Source organism: Aquarana catesbeiana, linkage group LG05 (assembly GCF_042186555.1).
Source record: "Aquarana catesbeiana isolate 2022-GZ linkage group LG05, ASM4218655v1, whole genome shotgun sequence".
Classification (NCBI taxonomy): Eukaryota; Metazoa; Chordata; class Amphibia; order Anura; family Ranidae; genus Aquarana; species Aquarana catesbeiana.
Window position 1 is genome coordinate 496,306,787 of NC_133328.1, and position 13,632 is coordinate 496,320,418.

A 13,632-nucleotide genomic window follows, 5' to 3' on the forward strand; every position below is an offset into this window, starting at 1 on the left:
ATATTTAAAGTAATTTTTCATTTTTATTGTTCTTTATCATTTTGATGGTTTCACTTAAAGCAGTGGTTCTCAACTCCTGTCCTCAGGACCCACTAAGAGGCCAGGTTTGCAAGATAACTGAAATACATCACAGGTGATATAATTTGCTGCTCAGTGATTGCAGTATTTTAGTCTGCATCTCCCCAAGGTAATACTTAAAATCTGGCCTGTTAGTGGGTCCTGAGGACAGGAGTTGAGAACCACTGATTTAAAGTATCAGTAAATCACTGCTCATTTAAAAGTTACGTTTTTTTAACTTTTTTCATTGATACATTTACCCCAGGGCAGTACCCTGACCACCATAACCATTGTATGCCAAATTACTTGCATATAAACCTTCAAAATGGGCAAGTTTGATTTTTCCAGTCCGGGTCCTATAGACTTCAATGGGGTTCATTATTCGGTTCTGAACTTTTGCAGTGTTCGAAAGTTCTGCCGCAAACCGAACAGGGGGTCATTCGGCCCATCTCTACTGGACAGCTGCACAGACCTACATGGATCTCCAAGCACATCCCCAAGTGTACATTAGTGCAGGACTGATGCAGGTCAGTGGATCAGAACACATCCCATGCTAGTAAAGACAGCCCTTTGCACAAGTGTACAGATTAGAACACCTGTGTGAATGAGGCCTAAAATATTGTTTGCACTGGGGATCCACCAACTCTTACATAAGCCATTGCTGCATACTGACTCATAGACTAAGCAACTTACTTTCTTTTTTTTTTTAGCACACATCTCATCGTTAGTTCTGTGATTGCTACACAGACCTTTGGCTTAATTTGCTATGATGATGTACTTTTAACGTTGCGATATTTTATAAAAGGTCTGTTTTAAAAGGGTTAGTCCACCTTCATGAACTTTTCCGTCTAATTTGATGTTCTAAGCCGGGGAAGTAAAATAATCAACATATGAATTTTCTAATGTACCAAAGCAAGAATGTTCAGATTTTGTCAAAACAAGTAATGCTGTGGCCATGGAAACCTGCCTTCGCTAACAATATAGGCTGAACCCTATGGCTCCAAGCAAACTTTGGATATGTCCATTAGAGCCATTAGATATTTCAAAAGCCTGTGAAGAAACTGACAAAACAATTTGGACGTTAAGTTCTATTTATAACATTTGATTGGACTTGCGTTATTGAGGGTAGGGTAGCAGATTTATTCCAACATGTTTTGATTTTTCAACAAAGTGTGTGTTACATCTGGCTGAAGCACATAGGGTGTACAATATTTAATTATGGTGCAAAGTAATAAAGGATGCCTTGTTATTAAAAAAAAAAAAAAATTCTTTGGGAAAAGTATTAGAGTAAAAAAGTTGAAGTTTGATATTCCACCTCACTACACAGAAGCTTAGAATTTTGACCTCATTATTCTCAACATCTATAACATTGACTTGTAGTATGCTGAACCTGCATCTGATGTTTGTGGCTAGAAACCAAACATTTCATACATAATCAGAGCATCACAATACAGTTGTAAAGCGGCAGACTGGTTACCAAATGTTTGCACAATGTGGCTGTTTAATGCTACACATGATTTACATGTACAACCCTTTGTGATAAGGTGTTTGTGGACTGCTCTAGCCTGACCGTGAACAAAGAGGCTCTGAATTAGGCCGGCCATACATGGGTTGAATTTCTAAAGAATTTTCTTTCGAAAATCTTATCTAAGAATTTTTGTTCTAATTTCGCACCATTACTGGGCCGATTTTCATGCTGCTATCGAATATGAGTGATCGGACATGTTGGAATTTTTTAGAGAAACAAATGATTTTCTAATCGATGATGGGAGAATCGTGTGAGAAATATAATCTAAAAACAAATACTGATTAGCACAAGAAAAGAAAATTCCTAGAAAGAAAAGAAGATTCCCAGCCAAAAATAAATATTTTTTGTAGCAACAGGAGGTGAAATTTTTAAGGCTTGGTTGGTCGAATTCTGAAACCAATGGTGGCACCATCGGATCACAAAATGCACAAAATTTAAGATTTTTGAAAGAAAATTTGTTCGGAAATTCGACCTATGTATGGCCTGCATTAGTTTTATTAACCACTTGTCAACTGCCTACCGCATATTTACTGTGGCAGGTCGGCTCTATTGCATGAAATCACATACCTGTACGTCATTTCATGCAATAGCCACTGGGGGGTGCGCGCGCTGCCGGAGGGGTAATCACACGCTGATTGGACACAGGGAATGCCAATTAGTGAGACCGGCGGACCTGATGTCCACCCGCGATCGTTTCTAGGAGAGGCAGAACGGCGATCTGCCTATGTAAACAAGGCAGATTGTCGTTCTTACAGGGGAGAAGATGGAGATCTTGTGTTCCTACTAAGCAGGAACACCGATCTCTGTCTTCACCCAGTCAGAGCAACCCCCACACAGTTAGCAAGTAGCAGCTAGGCACACACTTAACCCTTTGATCGCCCCTGATGTTAACCCCTTCCCTGCCAGTGTCATTAGTACAGTAACAGTGCATATTTTTAGCACTGATCACTGTAATAATGTCACTGGTCCCCAAAAATGTGTCAAAAGTGTCAGTTAGGTGTCTGATCTGTCTGCAACAATGTTGCAGTGCCACTAAAAATCACTGATCTCTACCATTACTAGTAAAAAAAATGAATTAAAAAAACATAAAAATATCCCATAGTTTGTAGGCGTGATAACTTTTGCACAAACCAATCAATATACGCTTTGGGATTTTTTTACTAAAAACATTTAGCAGAATACATATTGGCCTAAATTGATGAAGAAATTAGATTTTTAAATCTTTTTATTGGAAGTGTTTTATAGCAGAAAGTAAAAAATATTGTTTTTTTTTTCAAAATTGTTACATTTTTTTTGTTTATAGCGCAAAAAATAAAAACCGCAGAGGTGATTTAATAACACCAAAAGAAAGCTCTATTTGTGGGGGAAAAAAGGATATCAATTTTATTTGGGTACAGCATTGCACAATCGCGCAATTGTCAGTTAAAGTAATGCAGTGCCGTATCGCAAAAAATGCCCTGGTCAGTACCTTCCCAAGGGCCTTTCCCAATGACATGGCCCATCCTGGTCTATGGGAAGTCACACAGGCCCAGGAGGTTTAATTCCCTGCCAAGGGTTGAAACATTTTTGCTAAATGGTTTTCTTCAAAACAATGGGTTAAAAAACAAAAAGCAAATAAAATAAATAAATTGTTCTTTCCTGTACCTATTTCTTACTGCATTTTTCCTGTTTCAAGGATTTCCAGTTTCATATAGGCATCTATAATATAGTCATGGTATGGGAGCAGGAATCGTCAAGCTAAGAAATGTAATTCAGTCATACACACTGCATGCACTGCTAAAAGCCTGGATCTGCAGAGCTATGTCTCCTTTGGCCTTTAGCAAGAGCAAAATCTAATCTGCCAGAAAAACAGAAGGTTCTGTCTATATGTGACCTGCTGATTTCAGTGCGTGAGCGAAACATTGCAAGTGGAATACTGACAAGTCCCTTCCTGATCACTATGCAGAATATGTGTAGTAATTTGGCTTTACACTCATCAGAATATATATTCTGAAAGATAAATTTGTCTTTTTCAAAAACTACCAATATTTTAAAGAGTATGTTTGTGCCATCCATCCACTCCACTATCAGATAACAGGCAGCTCTAAGCTCTAGCTCTGCTGTGTTTGTGACCCCTGCTTTCTGCTGCAGAAAGAAATTCTTTGATATGTGCATTTTTGAAGGCTCTACAGGAGAAATTGCTGCAGATAAATAAATACAACCTATATAGGAGGATTTGTTTCACCTCTGTGTATCACCCGAGACTAGTCACTTCACTGGGTAAACATAAGGGTTTACAACCACTTTAAAGTACTAAAGCAATTGGGTCAGCATGACAGCCAAACAGCGAGCATTTTAAGAAGGTGGTCAGCAATGACAGCCTGCACATTTTGTTAGTATTGGTTTTCTTTAAAATATGCCCTTTTTTGATTTTGTAGATATTTCTAGCTTAGTAGGACTTTTCGCTTGCAGAAAGCAGGATTTTTTATATCTTATAATTCTTTAAATTCCTTTGACTGCGTTTGTCATTGATTGCATAACATTTATTTCAATTAATATTTTCATACCTTTGCATCGTGCATCACATTTTTAATACATTCCTGCATATTCACTTTTTCTACATAAACACTATTAACCACTTGCCGACCAGCTCATGCCGATATACGTTGGCAGAATGGCACCACTGCACAAACCTCCATACCCTTACGACGCCTCCTTTAAAGAGCCATAGCAGGCATGCATGCTAGCAGCACAGTGGGGGACCAGATGCGCGTGGCCGGCGGGCTGATCGCTGTCACCGCCTGCCAACTGCAATTGCGGGCACGAGAGCCAGAACAGGGATTTGTATGTGTAAGCACACAAATTTCTGTTCTGACAGGGGAGGAGAGACAGATCGTCTGTTCCTACTAAGTAGGAACAATGATCTGGCTCCTCCTCTAGTCAGTCCAATCCCCTCACAGTTAGAAACATACCTAGGGAACACATTTAACCACTTGATCGTCCCCTGTTAATCCCTTCCCTGCCGGTGACATTTACACAGTAATCAGTGCTTTTTTCTTAGCACTGATCGCTGTATAAATGTCAATGGTCCCAAAAAAGTGTCCGATCTGTCCGCCGCAATGTCGCAGTCCCGATAAAAATCACTGATCACCGCCATTACTAGTAAAAAAAATAAAGAAAATAAAAATACCATAAATCTATTCCCTATTTTGTAGACACTATAACTTTCACGCAAACCAATCAATATAAGCTTATTGCAATTTTTTTTTACTAAAAATATGTCGAATACATATCGGCCTAAACTGATGATGAAATTTGTTTTGAAAAAAAAAATTTGAGGATATTTATTATAGCAAAAAGTAAAAAATGTTGGATTTTTTTTTTCAAAATTGTTGGTCTTTTTTTGTCAATAGCGCAAAAAATAAAAACCGCAGATGTGATCAAATACCACCAAAAGAAAGCTCAATTTTATTTGGGTACAACATGGCATGACTGCTCAATTGTCAGTTACAGCGACGCAGTGTCGTATCGCAAAAAAATGGAAGGAAGGGGGTAAATCCTTCTGGGGCTGAAGTGGTTAAGCAGGCCTACTAAAAAAAAAAAAAATAACAAAACTTTTTTTTTTTTTTTTTTAGAGCATCTTCATATGCATGAGAAAGAAATATAAGCAGTAACCCATGGCATCAACAGTTACCCAGTAGGCCTTAGTTAATTCTCTTTAGGCCAGCATTGGTCCATAGGCTTTATTTTATGCACTACCTGTAGCACAATGCAGCAAGCAACACTTGCCATAATCAGAGGCTCACCTCTGAAAACTGGCAGCAGCTCTTTTATAAAATTTAATTTTATCTAGGTTAAGTGGTACAGTGGAGGAGTGTATAACGCTGAAGATAGAGTGGGCTCATGACACTGTAATGCATGAAGTTATACTTTAGGAGTCACATTGCATTCAGATATATGGATACTTTGAATCAACTGCAGTAATGATCTCTCTGTTGCTATGGTTTCTCAACAGTCACCTGTATTGTGCACAAGTTCTTTGTTGTATCCATGCTCAGTAAATGGGAACTTTACAACTTTTATGTTATCGAAGTTTCTCACAGTCGTCAATCTAATTCAAACCTGTCTTGAACGTTTGGTGATGTAGGAAAAGAAAAAGAAAGCACAAGATTCAGGAGGTACACTTCTACTGGCCACCTATGGGAATGAGTGTACTTTTTCTGCAGGGGATTAAAAAATAACTCCATGTTATTTTTTTAAAAGTGCTAGTTCTGTGCCATTTGTGAATTATGATTTTAGCTTCTGTTTATGGATTATCATTATATATTTATTATAATATTATTATACAGTAATTATATAACACCAACAGTTTGTACAACACTTTACAAAATAAATTGTGACAGTACAGTTACAATACAATTCAGTACAATAGGATTAGGAGGCCCCTGTTCATAAGAGCTTACAATCGAAAAAGGAAGGACCAAGATACAAAAGGTGGTAACTGTGAGGGATGAGCTGATAAAGTAGAAGTACAGGTAGAGATGGAATGTGCTTCCCTAATAAGTTAAGCTTTCAGGGACAGAGTAGAAGATAGACAGACTACATGTGGTATGACATTTTAGAGGATGGGGGAGGCACTGAAGAGTTATTGAAGGCTAGCATGAGAGGACATGACAGTGGAGCTAGAGAGCAGGGGGTTATTGGAAGAATGATGAGGACATTTTGAGTGAGGTTAGTGATATAGCTTGGGGCAGCATTGTGGGTGGCTTTTTATGTTGATGTTATTTTTTTGAGTTTAAGGCCTCATGTACACTAAAAAGCTAAAAACTGATGTATAAATGCTGGACAAAAAACAGTAATGTTTTAGCGTTTTTAGCTGATGTTTAGCGATGTTAGCCTAGTGTGTAAGTTATATTTAGTTGCTGCAGTGTTAAGGAGCGGGGCCGTCGGCGTCCTTAACCAGTGAAGAGCTGGTTAAGGAGCCAGCCAGGAACACCATGGCCACCATGTCCTTAACAATGGAAGAGTCATCGCTGACAGCTGAATGTAAAGAAAATCATTGCTGGCAAAACAAAAATTTGAAAAAAAAAAACAGCGTAGGAGTCCCCCCCAATCCCACACCAAAATTGGAAAAAAAACGGCGTGGGGTCCCCCCAAAGACATACTAGACCCTTATCTGAGCATGCAGCCTGGCAGGCCAGGATAGGGGGATGAGGAAAGGGGGATGATGAAGCCAGTGCTTCCACCCTCCTGACCCTAACCTGGCCACATTCCCTCAACATAAGGGGGGTGCTTTGGGGCAGGGCCCCCAAAGCACCTTGTCCCCATGTTGATGGGGACAAGGGTCTCTTTCCCACAACCCTGGCTGGTGGTTGCCTAGTTTAACAAGGGGGCCCCCAGATCCCGACCCCTCCATGTGAATGAGTAGGGGTACATAGTACCCCTATCCATTCACCAAAAAAACACACACAGTTTTTGACAATTCCTTTATTAAAAAATAAAAAAAAATAGCGTCCCCAATGTAAATTCATCATCAATCACCCCGCCCGCCACACTCAAAAAAATAAAAAAACAAAAACTCTTCTGCCGTCTATGAAGGCTGGCTTCCTACTGCAGGCTAAGCAAGTTTTCTTATATACTGTAGGTAAGGGGCGGAGCCACCTGGCTACATCACCTGATGGCATCGCCCCTTCTGACATCATGAATCGGTGCATGCGAGGTCAGCAACGTCACAAGGAGGCGGTGCCACCAGGTGACGGCGCCAAATGGCTCTACCCCTTACCTATATAAGAACTGTCAAACGGCGGAGCCTGCAGTTAGGCAGCCAGCCTTCATAGTTGGCAGGAGCATTTTTGTTTTATTTTTCGGCTGAGGCGTGCAGCAGGATTGACGATGGATTTACATCGAGGGACACTATCTTTTTCCGCTAAGCCCCCTGTCTGCAGACTCCCACAACCACAGGCCACGATTGTGGGGATGAGGATGATCTCATTGTGAATTGCACCAATCTTGTTTTTGAAATGATTGTTAATGTACTAGTCAGTGAATGAGTTAGTGAGTGGTGGTAGTGGGTAGGGATAGGCCTGATGTTTGAGCCGAACGTAAGTTCGACGCGAACATCTGGTGTTCGTTTATTCGAAGAACAAACAAACTAGTGTGGCGGGACGTTCACCTGCCGACAAGCACCCCATAATGCACTGCGAGATCGCAGTGCATTGAAGGCTGCTGATTGGCCAAAACCAGGGCCAGACTGGCCTACCGGGATACCGGGAAATTTCCCGGTAGGCCGCCTGCCCTGGGGCCGCTTTGAGCAGCAGCTGCAGCGCTCCCCTCCCTCTGTCCTCTGGCTCTCGTATGTCACGGAGCTGGGTCTGTGTGTGCAAGGTCCCACCCCCCTAGACCAGCTCGTGTGACAGTCTTCTTGATGAAACACTGATTGAATCAGTGTTCCGCCTATCACACGAGCCGGTTTAGGGGGCGGGACTTTGCACACACAGACCCAGCTCCGTGACATACGAGAGTCGGAGGACAGAGGGAGGGGAGCGCTGTGTGTTATCCTGGAAATGGTGAGGCTGCAATCAGTGGGCACAGAGGCTGCAATTAGTGGACACAGAGGCTGCAGTTGATGGGAACACAGGGGCTGCAGTTGGTGGGCACAGTGAGGATGCAGTGGTGGGCACAGAGAGGCTGCATTGGTGGGCACAGTAAGGCTGCATTGATGGGCACAGTGAGGCTGCAATGATGGGAGCAGAGAGGCTGCAATGATGGGCACAGAGAGGCTGCATTGGTGGCATTGGTGGGCACAGTGAGGCTGCAATGATGGGCACAGATAGCCTGCAATGATGGGCACAGAGAGGCTGTTGTGATGGGCACAGCGAAGGCTGCAATGATGGGTACAGCAAGGCTGCAATAATGAGCACAGTTAGGCTGCATTGATGGGCACGGCAAGGCTGCATTGATGGGCACAGTGAGGCTGCAATGATGGGCACAGAGAGGCTGCATTGATGGGCACCATAAAGCTGCATTTGATGGACACAGTAAGGCTGAAATGATGGGCACAGTGAGGCTGCAATGATGGGCACAGTGAGGCTGCATTGATGGGCACAGTGAGGCTGCATTTAATGGGCACTGATGAGGCTGCATTGATCTCTTGTTTCATGTCTGCAGTCTCTGGCCATCTCTTGTACTATGTCTGCAGTCTCTGACCATCTGTAGTATGATGTCCTCAGTCTCTAACCATCTCCTGTACCATACCCGCAGCCTCTGACACCTCCTGTATCATGCCTGCAGCCTCTGACCATCTCTTGTACCATGTCCGCAACCTCTTACCATCTCTTGTATCATGTCCGCAGACTCTGACCATCTCTTGTATCATGTTCTCAGTCTCTACCCATCTCTTGTATCATGTCCTCAGTCTCTAGCCATCTCTTGTATCCTGTCCTCAGTCTCTAACAATCTCTTGTATCATGTCCACAGTCTCTAGCCATCTCTTGTATCTTGTCCTCAGTCCCTAGCCATCTCTTGTATTCTGTTCTCAGTCTCTAAACATCACTTGTATCTTGTCCTCAGTCTCTAACCATCTCTTGTACCATGTCCGCAACCTCTGACCATCTCTTGTCTTATATCATGTCTGCAGTCTCTAAGGGGGAGTCTGGAGAGGAGTTAAGAGTGGGAGTGCCGCCAGGATGGGGGTCATGGGAGAAGTCAGACGTGTGTGGACTGTGGAGAGGAGACTATAGGATAAAACCAGAGCCACCAACCTTGAGCCGTCTAACTGAGCCCTGCACAGTGCACTTGAGAGGAGGTCAGTGACAGCGCTGCCAGGCAAGTCTAAGGGGGGTCACTGACGTAAGGAGGGAGTGAATACAATAATATAAGGGGGCACTGATATAAAGGTTTCCACCACATATCAGTAACCCCCCCCCATTCTTTCTGCTGAAGGTGATCTCTGGAAACCAGAGTCCCCTACACGTCCTGGGGTGCCCCTTGATGATGGACGAATTTTACCACTTTTAACTGGAATTTGCTATATATATATATATATATATATATATACCCTATGTGCTTTCATATCTGCCTTCTATGTATATATATAATACACTCTTTAAATGTGCTTTAAAATGCATGGTTTTCCCTTTCATGAACAAGGAAATAATGACGTTATGATGGTTATGATGTTGGGCTGGTATAATAATGCTATGGGCTGGTATGACATTTTTTCCGGAGCTGGTTTTTATACCCAGTCTGGCCCTGCACCTGACCTGTATGCGTTGGCCAATCACAGCTCGATGTGCTGTGAGAGCCATAAATGGCCTAAGGCAGGGTGCCTTTGGCCAATCATGGCTCAGGAGCTAAGTCCACGCCGCTGTGCATAGTGTATATGAATGGAGATTAGGCAGGGTAGTTAGTGTATTGTGCGGTCAGTCAGTGTTGAGTATATAATACAGGGGTTGATTTACTAAAGTCAAATAGGCTGTGCACTTCGCAAAGTGCAGTTGCTCCACAGCTTAGTAAATGAGTGCAACTGTACTTTTCAAAGTTCACAGTCTATTTGTCTTTAGTAAATCAACCCCACAGTGTAGTGTAGAGAATATATAATACAGTGTAGTGTAGAGAATATATAATACAGTGCAGTGTAGAGTAGAGTATATAACACAGTGTAGTGCAGAGTATATAGCACAGTGTAGTGCAGTGTATATAACACAGTGGGGGTTATTTACGAAAGGCAAATCCACTTTGCACTATAAGTGCAAACCACAAGTGCAAAGTGCACTTGAAATTGCACTGAAAGTGCACTTGGAAGTGCAGTCACTGTAAATCTGAGGGGTAGATCTGAAATGAGGGGAAGCTCTGCTGATTTTATTATCCAATCATGTGCAAGCTAAAATGCTGTTTTTTATTTTCCTTGCGTGTCCCCCTCGGATCTACAGTGACTTGTAGTGCAAAGTGGAGTTGCCTTTAGTAAATAACCCCCAGTGTAGTGTGAATGAAGTGTTGTTGGTGTTATTCCTTCTGCAGTTTTTAATTAATTAATTTATTTTTGCCGGTGCAGCAGCACTAAGAATATTTAGGGCATAACTGCTGTCCTCCCTTCTGCGTCAGCAGTGGTTCCCTTTTTTGGGGGGCTTTTTGATTTGTTTTTTTTTTAGCAGCAGCAAAAAAAAAATCTCCGTAATTGCTGTTCCTTCTTCTGAGTCGCAGGTGGTCTTCCTTCTGCATCACCACTGTTTTTTGGGTTTTTTTGGCCTTTCATAAATTTAAAAATTTATTTTATTTTTGGTTTTTTTTTGCAGCAGTAATAAAAAAAAATCTGCATAATTACTGCACCCTTATTTTCTTTATTTAAAAAAATAATAATAAAATGGTTTACACCAAACACAAAACTATTGCACCCAAGCACTATATTTCCGTCCCACACTCGATAATAAAAAGTTATAAAAATCCCTGAGAAAAATCCTCATTATGTCTGAAAGGCCAACAAGAAAATGCAGACGCTCAAAGGCCACTTAAAGAGGGCAAGCAGCCTCTGTGTCTACAGTGAAAAGTGGTGGTCGCGGACATGGTGCATACTCTGCAGGCGGGGCACGCTTCTCCTTTTTTTCTGGAGCTGGCTGTGTTATTGAGCCAAAACATGTAGAAGAGGCCCAATTTTTTCTGCACCTGTTTGACAAGTGCATGTAATTTCAATTTTTTTCTCATTTTTAACAGCTGGGCCCCCTGTGCCCAGCCAGAGTAACTGTGAGTAGTTACAGTTTTCCGGCACCACCAATACCCAAGGCCCAATTTTTCAGCACCTGTATGTACATTTTAAAAAATTAGGGAAAAACCGGTGTGGGGGGACCCTTTGGGTCTGGTATAGATTTTAATCACTTCCCTACGCGCATTGTTAAATGACACCAGCAGTAACACTCCCTCCCTCCTGCAGCCCATCAGAGTACCTGTTTCCAGCCCATTAGACTACCCGATTACCTATCTGCAGCCCATGCCTCATAGAATATACTTTGTGGTGTTTTCTTTCCAAAATGGGGTCATTTTGTGGGTAATTCCACTGTCCTGGTGCTCCGGGGCCTTCAAAAGTGTGATAGGTAGGAATGAAATTAGATGTGTAATTTATGCTCCTAGAACGCCTGATGGTGCTCCATGCATGTTGGACCTCTCTATGTGGCCAGGCTGTGACAAAGTCTCACACATGTGGTATTGCCATACTCAGGAGGAGTAGAAGAATGTATTTTGGGGTGTAATTGGAAGTATGCATATGCTGCGTTTGAGAAAAAACTTGTTATTATTATAATTTTGTGTTAAAAAAATGTATTTGCTGTCAGAAGTTGAATATTTGTAATTTCTTTTCTCTACCGTGATAATTTGTAACATATTCACTACAGCAGTGGTTCTCAACTTCTGTCCTCAGGACCCACTAACAGGCCAGGTTTGCAAGATAACTGAAATACATCACAGGTGATATCATTTGGTGCTATTATAACAGGGTTATAAAACATTGGATGAGAGGAAGAAATATTGCTCAACATGGCACCTAATTGCCTACTATGGCAAACAGCACGTTTGCTCCAGTTTTCACAGCTTAGCTCTAAGAAACTGCTAGATTGAAATATGTCGCTTTTCCAGTTAATCCCTTGATCGCCCCCTAGTGTTAACCCCTTCCCTACAGTGACATTTATACAGTAATCAGTGCATTTTTATAGCACTGATCACTGTATAATTGTCAATGGTCCCAAAAATGTGTCAAAAGTGTCCAATTTGTCCGCCACAATATCGCAATCCCGATAAAAATTGCAGATCACCGCACATAACCAGTAAAAAAATAAATAAAATGAAAATGCCATAAATCTATCCCCTATATTGTAGATGCTATAACTTTTGCGCAAACTAATCAATATATGCTTATTGCAAATTTTTTTTTACCAAAAATATGTAGAAAAATACATATCAGCCTAGACTGAGGAAAAAAAATGTGGGATATTTATTATAGCAAAAAGTAAAAGATATTGGGGATTATTTATGAAAGGAAAATCCACTTTGCACTACAAGTGCACTGCAAGTCGCTGTAAATCCGAGGGGGACATGCAAGGAAAGTATAAAACAGCATTTTAGCTTGCACATGATTGGATGATAAAATTAAGCAGAGTTTCCCCTCATTTCAGATCTACCCCTCAGATTTAAAGTGATTGCACTTCCAAGTGCACTTGCAGTGCACTTGTAGTGCAAAGTGGATTTGCCTTTCGTAAATAACCCCCATTGTGTTTTTTTCAAAATTGTAGCTCTTCTTTTGTTTATAACGCAAAAAAAAACAAAAAACGCAGAGGTGATCAAATACCACAAAAAGAAAGCTCTATTTGTGGGAAAAAAGGCATCAACTTTGTTTGGATACAGCGTCGCTGTATCCAAACTGGTAAACTTATCTTTAAATTTTGTTCTTGGGTTTAGATAGATCTGTACATTGAATAATCTAATTTTTCTTTGTCTGAATGTAATATTTAGTAATTTTTACCTAAGCTATGGCTATGCTGTTGAGAGATCAGAACAGGGGTGTCCATAAACAGAAGGGTTCAGTATTCTAATTGATAGTAGCTGAATATTTGTGTTGCTTACATGTTCTTCATACAATGATTCATTCAATAAGGAAGTATATCTATTTGCAAAGACCTATCTACTTATCTTAGTAGACAATGTGCTTGATGTCCTGAGGGAGTCTCACCAGCTTATAGATAATGGTTTTGTGATAGGTAAGCCTCTGTTCATTTATAACATATTAAGGATAAACTATGTACACATTTACATACAGTATCTCACAAAAGTGAGTACACCCCTCACACTTTTGTAAATATTTTATTATATCTTTTCATGTGACAACACTGAAGAAATGAAACTTTGCTACAATGTAAAGTAGTGAGTGTACAGCTTGTATAACAGTGTAAATTTGCTGTCCCCTCAAAATAACGCAACACACAGCCATTAATGTCTAAACCGCTGGCAACAAAAGTGAGTACACCCCTAAGTGAAAATTTTCCCTCCCCAGTGTCATGTGACTCGTTAGTGTTAACAGGTCTCTG